Genomic DNA, 11,533 nt, shown 5'->3' on the forward strand with positions numbered 1-11,533 from the left:
AAACAAGAAATAATTTTGATTGATGAAGCATTAAAAACAATAGTTTATTTTTAAAACATAATTAGGAATGATAATAACAGACAATAACTACAATACCAGATATTAATATTAATAATTAATAAATTAAATGCAGATTGTATTAAATTTGTGGAATGAAAATATTAATAATTTTGAAGGGAAAAAATGATATTATAACTATTAGTAACGTCAAAATTGGTAAATATAAATACCAAAAACATTTAGTTATAACAAAAGCATCACAAATAACAATTAATCCTGGCATTCCTGAAGCGAATAGGTAAAAAATTGGTAGTTATTAATTAAATTAGAAATAACGTACCTATTAATATAATTTCTTTAGATTGAAAAAAGAATTTAAATGTATTGAAAAGGACATTGAAAAAATTGAATTCACCAAAAAAAATTTAATTCAATATCTAGAGAATCAAATATTTATAAGTATAAAATTAAAAAATATATATAAAATTACCAAGTCTATATTTTGCAAAAAAAACTATACACTTACAGATGTAAATGCTGCTATTGATGATATGGGTCAAATAAATAATGTTTTTTCTAAAAATGGCCAAACATACGAAAAAAGAAATAGTACTAATTGACGATAGTAATGAAAAGGTATTTTTCATTTCATTTTTGATTCTCTATTAAATAATATATATTTTATATATAACTACAGATAACTCTAACATTTTTGAATGAATTTGCAAATAATTTCAAGTGTAAAATAAATACCAAAATAACTTTACAGAATACTAAAATTAATGACTACAAAAATCAAAGATATTTAACTTTAAGCCAAAAATCAATAGTTTTTTATGATGTAGATGAAACAACCAACAGAAAGTATGAAACTAAATAATAATATGTATTACAAAATCGATAAATTATAAATAATAATTAAAAATTATTATTTTTATTTTTTAAATTAATGTAAATTATTTTTATTCCAGATTTGTAGAATGGTTTAATAGAAATAACAGATGTTTAAAAGATAGTGTTAGAAATGGACATAATATGCCAGGACCTTCTGGAGAATAATAAATGATAAATAATAAATAATTTTCATAATTTCTATTGTCATTTCATTGTTATTTTCTTATATTTTCTATCCTAATTTCTTATTTATACAATTATACCCATGCTATATACTGACTTTCATAGAAAAAATACCACCGGCAACGCCGGGTAACACCTGCTAGTTTATAATAAAATTTTGATTTTTATTAGTTTATTTAGTTACTAAAAATTGTTCTTACTTTCATAGTACTGATTAGTGTCTATAAATTCTTGAAAACTTTATAAAAGATTTCTCAAAAGTTGTTTTTAGTGGAAATTGTTTTTTTAGCACAAATCCAAAGTAAGTTTTTATGAAAGTCTGAAATATGAATTTTGTTAAAACCACAAAAATATTCAAATAATTTAGAGTATGAAATTAAAAAAAAAAGGTACCTATTTGTATCTAAGATTTGGAAATTTAACACAAGATCCCTCATTAAATTTTGATAAAATTCATCAAAATCTGGAAAATTTGCAAATAATTTTTAATTAAAAATGTATCAAATGTTAAATTTTTGTAACTAAGGATTAATAATAATATAATGTATAATAATATACGTAACCAACAAATCTAATAAATATATAAACAGTTTTTTAAAAAGATATTTTAGGTAGGTACGAAATTAAAAATTAGATGGATATCAATTTAGTAGTTATTTAGTTGTAATTTAAAAATATTATTCGTTGGTAACATTAAAATTATTTTATTATAATTTATATACACATGACATTTTCAAATGCATTCTTTCGGAAATAATTAATTCAACCTACTTTATCACATACTAATCTATATTTATATAACACAAAAAATGTTTCTACCCAGCTAGATCCTTTATGCATTCCTAAGCCGGTCATCCAATTGCGATGAAAGTTGGTATAGAGGTAGATAAGAGATATACTTTGGGAAAGAAGATAGGATACGTTTTGTAGCAAGAGGTCCAACCCGGGGTGGTTCTCAAACAAAGTTTTTGAGATTTACGATGGAAATTATTGTTTATAAATTGTTGCTATTGGTTTTAATAATAATAATTATTATTATTAATGCGATCAGCCTCTGTATTTTAGCACAATAAGACGTATCAAGTTCGAACCACATTTTCAGTTGACCAATTTTTTGTATTAAATATTAAATAAAATACCGCGTATTTTGTTAATTGTATTTCTTGTTTAATATCTGTGATGATATAGCATTCCCTTTATCAATTATTTTTAACAAATGCTTTTCATCTGGAATATTCCCTAATTTATTTAAAAAGTCACTATATTTATCCCTTTATTTAAAAATGGTGATGTAAAACTATGTGACAATTACAGACCAATTGCTTTGACATTAACAATTAGTAAAATTTTTGAAAAATGTATAATAGCTAGATTAATTTATATAGATAAAAGTTAACTTTTTAGTAATAATCAATATGGTTTTAGAAAAGGATTATCTACCAATCATGCTTTGTTTAATGACACTAAGTTTATATATGAGAGTATTAATAATAATAACAATATCTTAAGAGTATTTATTGATATAAAGAAAGATTTGATTCTATAGACCAAAATATTATTTTAAATGAACTTGAGTAGGTACTGTGGTATACGAGGATTATCTTTAAATCTATTTAAATCATATTTTTTCGAATAGGACTTAAGTGGTGAAAATAGAAAATGTTTTAAGTAATGCGATTGAAACTCCTTTTAGAGTCCCACAAGGCACAGTACCTATTAGATTCAATATTATTTTTAGTCAATATTGATGGATTTTTAAACCTAAACATTGATAGTAAAATTATCTGCTTAACGGATGATACAGTCTTATTATTTAATGATAAATCCTAAGATAAACTTTATGACAAAACAAATGAAGGATTATCATTAGTTAAGCATTGGTTAGATAATAACTAATTACAATTAAATATTGAAAAATCCTGCTATTTACATTTTAGTATAAATAATTTATCTCTCAATGATACCAATAATATAATATTAGTATAAAATATAAGAAATTTAATTTGAAAAAAATAAGTTCTATAAAATATCTTGGAGCTTACATTGACAATCAACTCAAATGGAACAGTCATATCAATTATGTACTTAAACAATGTTATCCAAACAAAATGTATGTTTTTAGTATTTTGAGGAATCATCTAATTTGAGAGTCTTGACATACATTAGCTTGGTGCAGTCTACCTTTTTGGGGAGGTTCTTACAAATCACATAAAAATAAGCTAAATTCTACTATAAATTCTCTATTAAAATTTATATTTTTCAAGTCAAAGCTATACTCTAGTCATAAACTCATAATAACTACAAAGATTATAATCTTCATAATTTAAATTATTTATATTTTAAAAATGTATGCCTTTTTTATGTTAAATTACAGATATATTATAGATTCATCTGTATATAATCATAGACGTGCGTAGAGGGAATGCCAGGTATGCCATGGAATCCCTTGCATAGTTATCTTAACCATATAGTTTTTAGTTGTAAATATTTTGATTATAAACTAGAATCATGAACTAAGATAGTTCATAGTATCTTAGTTCAAGAATTTAAATATTTTGATTATTTTTTTTATATTACAATAATCTTATAATAATAATAATAGGTGTATTGGGAGTTGAGACGAAATCAAATATTAATTGGATTTCATAATCACCACAGGTACCTTATAAGTAATAAAATGGATTGCTAACTCATGATAAAATAGTTGAAATCAAATGCACAATTTTCGTGAGAACTGAGGGTTTTGTCACCATACAGGCCCCTTCGGTATTGATTATTTTCATCCTACCTACAACTATCAAAAATAAAATAATTTCGATTAATTAGATCATCATTTGTTGTCATTATTATATTATTATAATAATATGATCATATTATCATATGTCTGTAGGTTTCTATATTGTTACTTTATGCGAATGAAATTACAGTGTCTACCTACAAATTTTTCAAATTAAAATATCTAAAACCAATAAATAAGCTAAATAAAATGCATGTTAATTTTTTTTGCATTACATGGCAAGTTATTTGTACCTATACGTAAAGAGTTTTTGAACCCAGAAGGATCACACTCCCCGTGAAGAGCGCAATATTACAACATCCAACGCATAAGGTCAGTGGTTAAAAATACATATTTTATTATAACATAGACAACGCAAATAACGCAATTAGGTAGGTACAACATATTTGTAGTAGAACGACCTTACGCATACACTCAATGAAAATACGATTTTATAATAATTGTTCTGTCAACAAGTACACACGCACGCGCGCACACACACACATACACACACGTGTACCCATAGTCCCTCTTAGATGTATGCGAACCTATACTAAATCGTAGCGCGGGTCATCGAACCGTAATTTCTCCGAAGGAGCAGCTGCGTCCCTTCACCCATTGAAACGGGTCATCAACCCCGCACACGCATTGTATTTTACGTGTCGTCTCATTATATCGGATTTAATATACACTTATTTTTCCGAAAGACTATTACCATCCCCTCCTGCGCATTTTTATTCTACTACAATAATTATAAATCGATTAATTTCTCTTCCAAAACAATCTTGCGTGCCTATGATGTTGTCGTTCTCTCCGACTGAAAATAATGAATAGGTATGCACATATACTTATGAATTACATGTGTGTGTATAATGTATTATATAGATATTTAATTAATTATTTACAATATAATATTACAATAAGAATAATCGGTGTATACAAGGTTAGATACCTACATAAAGCGTCATGTTAAACATTTGAAGAAGACAGCTACCACTTTTTATATTATCTCACTTAAGCGGTACTTCAGAATTTGTTTATACATAAATTAATATTTAATACACCTACATAATCTATTATATATAACAATAAACTGAAATACCAGACTTCACCCATCTACAGTTTTGAAAGAAATTTTACCATCTACCTATTTTATTTAACTGATTACATTTGTGCCAATTTGTTAAAAACTGAGTACCTATTTACATACTATGTTCATTTAGATATAACCTGACTAATAATACCTATAGCAGAAAATCTATCAATCTATTCTAATTATATCCAATCATAACAACTATTTTATTCTCTGTAATTAATCGCAACTATTTAAATGAATAAAAAATATTTAGTTAAGTCACTCTATAGCAATATATATAGGGGTAGAAAAAATAACGTACCGTATCACCGAATGTATAGAAATCTTATAGGAATCTATTGAAATAACTTTTATTGAAAATGGTCCAGTAGTCTATAGAGGACAAAATAATAGACAGACATTTATTTGTAGGTATAGGTACCTAGATGACTAGACAATTTGAATTTATTTAACTTTTAACACATTTTTGTTAATTTTTGGGCGGTATCTAATTTATCTAATCTTTTTTTTTAAAAAAACATACATTTTTAAATTTGTTACAATATAAATAATATGTATAGTTAAGACAACCATTTTTTTAAAGGAAAAATTATATGTAATAATAATAGAAAATTATTATAGCGTGCTGTAATCAAATTGTAATACAAACAAAAGCATTCTGTAGATTGTTTATCAGATAAATCACCTTCGATATTTTTTTTTTTGTACCTAATTCAAAAACTAATAACCGTAGATAACAATAAATAATAATAACAATAATACATGACATTTTCACTAAATGTTTATTTTAACATATTCTACGGACAATGATATTTTTTAAAACTGTACTAATTTTTTCTATTAATTGTCAATATAATTGTTTTATTGAAAATTGTACAAGGTTCTTCATAAGTTGTTATAATAGTAATTGAAAAATATTAAAGATACATAAGTACGATTTTCTTTTATAAGTATTTAAAGTTCAAATGTTGACAAAATTCATCAAAATCACGACAATTTTCGAATTATTTGAAGTTAACAATGTGTCAAATGTTCAATTTGTATAAGTACCTAATGATTCAAAATTTAAAACGAAGTTTATAAATTCAAAATGTTTTAAAAAAACAAGGTTTGTCATAAGTATTTCATATTGTTACCAAAAAATCTAAAAATTATACAAACACAGTTTTTTTTAATAGATATTTTAAGTTCAAATTTGGATATAACTAGATATTTATATGGAGAATAACGATTTTAGTTATTTTTTTGTAATTTGAAAATATTTTTTGTAAGCATAGGTACTTGAAACTTTTAAAGTATATTATTATATTTTATGCACACAATTACATTTATAAGCAATTTTGTCGTCAAAAATTAATTCATCCTATTGTATTACTATTATTAAAATAAACTACCTAAATAGGAATATAAATATATCATAATATAATATATTAAGTAATATAAACTGACGGATAGTCTTCACTTAAGATGGTTCTTCAGAACAAATAATTATTAGTTATAACTTACTTATATTCATTGTTAATACAGAATATTTAAAATTATATTAAGTTACATTATTATACTAAAAAAATAAAATTATTCTTTACACAAATTGTATAGGTACCTAATATTATAATATAATACCTAATATATTATCTCTGAAAAATTCGTCAATATTACAATTTTGATTTTAAAATTCTAAAAATTGATTTGCTAATTATAGCCCTCCCAAACCTAATTATTAATTTGTGACTTTGAACTTGATTTGCAAATTTTAAAAATACATTATAGAACACAATAATTTAAAATAAAATAATGGTGGCTTCAGAGGCATGGGGCTAGGTTGATGATTTATATACATATTAGAAAAGTCAATAATGTCGAATGCATTTTATGGTTGATTGTGCATCTTGGAGAGTTGAGGGTAAATTTAATAATTTAATATAATTAACTTTATATTTTATTATTTAAATATTATAATAGGTCATAGTTTCCAATTTAGAATTTTTTTCAAGCGAGTGGTATACATTTTTAAATTATATTTTATTTTATTTTATTATAATTATATTAAACTATATTATGGCATTATGCTGACTAGTAAGTAGTGACCATAAATCTTTCTGTATATTTAAAATATGTTCTATTATAAATGGCTGTGTTATAATAGTGTATACCTACTTATAGCGGTATTATGTAATTTAGTAATTATTTTATTTAGAATGTTTATATTTTTAAATATTATTTTCTTTTTTAGTTGTTATGCAAAAGGTAGAGTGTTAAAAAATAACACTTCTAATGTTATTCTCATGACAGTTCTTACACAGTTCTAAAAATATTTGTAATCACCGGGCACAGGCTTAAGAAATATATCTTCGGCTCATTTATAGTAAGTAAGTGTTATATTTATTTTGGAACAAATCTAGTTTATTGCTCACACGAATTTTTCAATTTTTTTTTTCGAAAACCTATGTATAACAGCAAGTTAAGAACGATGTCCAAAAATTAACTGTCGGAAATCATTAATTTTAAATTCTTAACGAGGAAACTAGTGGTTTTACAATTATGTTTATTTTTTTTACCCTTTAAACAAAATGTCTATCAGAAGGAGTGGTTCGATTTAAACATATAGATAGTATCTTACATTCTTACTATATTATCTTTTAGAAAATTGGATCAAAATGGTACTTTAAAGAGGTCATTTTTCGATTTTCTCAATAGTTTTTAACGCCACAAAAAAACCACCAAAATACTTTATCACTAAGCTATTTATTTTCTAACGCTTTGTTTATCACCATACAAACGAATACAATTGTAAAATAACAGTTAAAAAATGAAATTTTATGAATTCATATTATTTTATTCAATTTATTATTGAACATAAACATAATTTAAAATTATATGATACCTATTATTTTTTAAACATACTAATTTCTATATAATATATATATATTGCTTCATATATAATTACTAATTGTTACACTAATCTTCTCTTCAGAACCTTTTTTTATCGAATCCAATCATTGCATTCAAATCAAATACTGTAATAATACAGTATCCTGTCCAAGGACTGAGAGACGATGGACAAACTTCCCACACCGCTGACACAGTCCACCCCGCTGAACTTCCGGCTTTTTAAGTTATAGCCAAACGAAGTTCATGATTTTCAGTGTTTTTACGCTTTCGTACAACGTAGGTAATATTTTACAGCTTATTTGGAATTTTTTCTGGCTATAAATCTAGTTAGGTACCCACTTGAAGAACAATTTTTTTTTCGGAAACCAATGTATTACAACTATTTAAGAACGACAGTGCAAAAATTTACTGCTGAAATCATTAGTTTTTATGGTATAGCCTCACGAAGTTTACGAATTTTGGTGTAATACGCATACACACAACGCTTATACGAAATTTTTATTTTTTTTTTTTTAACCTAGGTAAATTAATTTTTTAAAAATAATTCTGACACCCACCCATGGTGGATTTGCATAACAAGTCAAGGGATGTTTACGATTTTAACTGTCCCAGCGAGCGAGTGACCACGCCGCGCACCGGGTGTATACGAAGATGCCATAAATTTCAATTAGTATTAGGTATAACTTTAAAATAAATCAGACCGCCAAATTTAGACTTTTCCATCTTTTTTAGCATGCTTAACTGCATAGGTACGTTAGACAAAAAAAAGGCTTTTCAGTAAAACAGAAAAGGGAACAAATCTAGCTTAGCGCTAAACTAGATTTATACCAATTATTTTTTTATATTTTTAAATAATAATAATCTTTACTTGAGTAAAATTACCCATCACAAAAGTTATATAGTATAATATTTTTGAGGGTAGAGATATTGATTCGTCTAGTATAAATATTGTCACAAAACAATTCAATATCTATTTAAATTTATTTAATTTTTATTTTCAAAGTCAAATAATAATGAAATATAATACTGATAAATATTAGAAATATCTCAGAAATATTATCCTCTATAATTTTTGTGATAGGTGACTTGACTCGAAAATCATAAAAAACGATTTTACATTACTGCTTTTTATCTATACCTATTGCACATTGATCTGAGATAAAAAATAAATTTTGCACTGAAACCCTCTGATAACTTGTGTTTAGTGTACCTATATGTTTTATTCAACAATATAGTACAGGGGTGGCTAGAGATGTAAGTTTAACATTTTTTTTTTCATTAAAATTTTTATCTTTCTTTGAAAATTTGATTTTAATATATTTTTCTTAACATAATTCATTTTGAGATTTTACTCTTAATTTTGCAGTATAATATTTTAAATTTTTATACTGGTATTTGGTGTTTGTTTACTACCTGTATTCACGATATCACAGGTTATACGGTACCTATCTTCGGTAATACTAGCTGTATATACTCGGTTATTACGGTATTTTCGGTAAAATACCTAATCACGGTATACTGGTATTCTAAAATAACGTAAATACCGTCAGTCCTAGGTTATACAGTTGGTATGTTAGTTAAATATTTATTATTTAATTAGGAATTGAACTAAAATATTGTAACGAGTTTTATAGTTGAGAATCAATAGTTGACAGTGGATGGTCGATTCTGGCGGTCGAAGAGTGAAAACGACCCGCGGACGACCGGATCAACCCCCATTGGATATAGACACCCGCGACACACCACGGCCCGATCGGTAACCCTCAATTATAAAACTATTGACAATCGACTCTCAACTATATAACTATCGACTGTCAGGAGTCCCAGTCGGTCATTAACACGACGCGGCTAATCCCTAGTCAGCATAATATATATTGCGCGGCCACATTTGCTACACTAACACTCAGCATATTACCCGCGCTTAACGTAGGGAGTAATGTACAATGCAGAATGTAGATGACAACAGTCGTTACAATATACAGGTATAAAAATAGGTAGGTAAATAGGTACCTACATGATAATAAAATATAATTACCAATTTTAAATAGTTCTGACTTATGGTCTTATATTAAAACTAGGTACAATGTAATTTGTAATAACTATAATAACTAGGTACTCATAAAACCTAGATAATGTAAAATTGTGAAAATACTCAAACAATAAATAACAAAAAATGAAAACTCAATAGTCAATAATTAATGTAGGAAAGCGTTTATACAATCAACGTTTACACTGAAGTAAAAATACAATGTTTTTTAATAATAGATAAAAATGCTTATTTAGATAAATCAATTTGAATTTTGGATTTCATATAATATTATTATTTTTAATAATTTATAGAATAATATTCAAATGGGTAAATGGTAATTTAAGTACACAGTTTTAAATATAATATTATGTATGAATTTATTTGAGAAGAAATTAATATGTGAAATTATAAAATGTTCATGGAAATTTACATCACTAGGGTGACCACTGGCCAAACGATTTTTACTAAAATAATAATGGGTAGGTATTATATGAAGACAAAATTATCCTTTATAAGATTTAATCTGAAATTATTTTACGTTATTAATTTATTAAATTGTTTTGAATTCTACAAATTTCATCGCATTCGATATCTTATAAACGGTTGTTACAGAGTGATTCATATATATGCGTAGCGGTGGCGTGAGATATTTTAATAATCATGAATTCCGTTAGGATTTAGCCTACCCATCCACCCAGCCACCCAAAAAATGTAATGGTTAAGTTGAAGGTTTGAGTTTGAAAAGTTCCCTACTCCGCTACTCATCTACATGTCACGGTTCCGTATTGTTCGTTTCATATATATTCGCTAGTGATATTTTACCCCCGGAATATTTTGCTAGGAATTAAATATTCACTAGGGATAATTTACCGGGGGAGGTAAAATTCCACTATGTAAATAATCGCCGGTACACCGGGAAAAAAAACTGCCTTTGCGCCGCCATCGAGCATGCGTTTAGTTCTGGCTCACGAAAATGGAATATTTTTTTTGTTCATTTAAGCACTTTACAACAGTCGATAAAGTATATACACTATTGCAGCACCTACATGTATACCTATTATATTAAAATATAATTCGCTATTAAATATAATGCCGGTAAATATCATACATATTCATAGTAGGTACCTACCTATCGATTATTACGCGTCCTACAATTATAATACAATGCTTGAGGATTGTTGCTACAGTAACCGTGTGTACTGCGATAAAAAACGCTGATCCATTAAGAATATATGTACTTACTTGCTAGGTATTGCAATATTATTATTATAACGGTGCTGTATGCATTACGACTGTTGGTTGTACTCGTGTAAGAATGTGACGATTGATTTACACGAACTGTGGAAGGGGTGTATATGCCTATATTATATTACAATAGTAGCTCAGTAGTGCATAGAGGTTGAGAAAAAAAATCATTGGAAAGCAAATTTTTTTCCGTACTACTTATATATAAGTACTTACTTACTAATATATATTAGTTATATAGATTAAACTGCTTCCATATGCCACATTATTATTCTGCCTATTCGAACACGGCGCGGAATACAGATGATGGTATTATAATCTCATCTTCAACCCAATTGTAGTATAAAATAATACGGAGATATATTATTATGCTCACATCTACATTTTATAATAATTATTATTATTACGCAGAAAATAT

Source organism: Acyrthosiphon pisum, chromosome X, assembly GCF_005508785.2.
Source record: "Acyrthosiphon pisum isolate AL4f chromosome X, pea_aphid_22Mar2018_4r6ur, whole genome shotgun sequence".
Taxonomy (NCBI): domain Eukaryota; kingdom Metazoa; phylum Arthropoda; class Insecta; order Hemiptera; family Aphididae; genus Acyrthosiphon; species Acyrthosiphon pisum.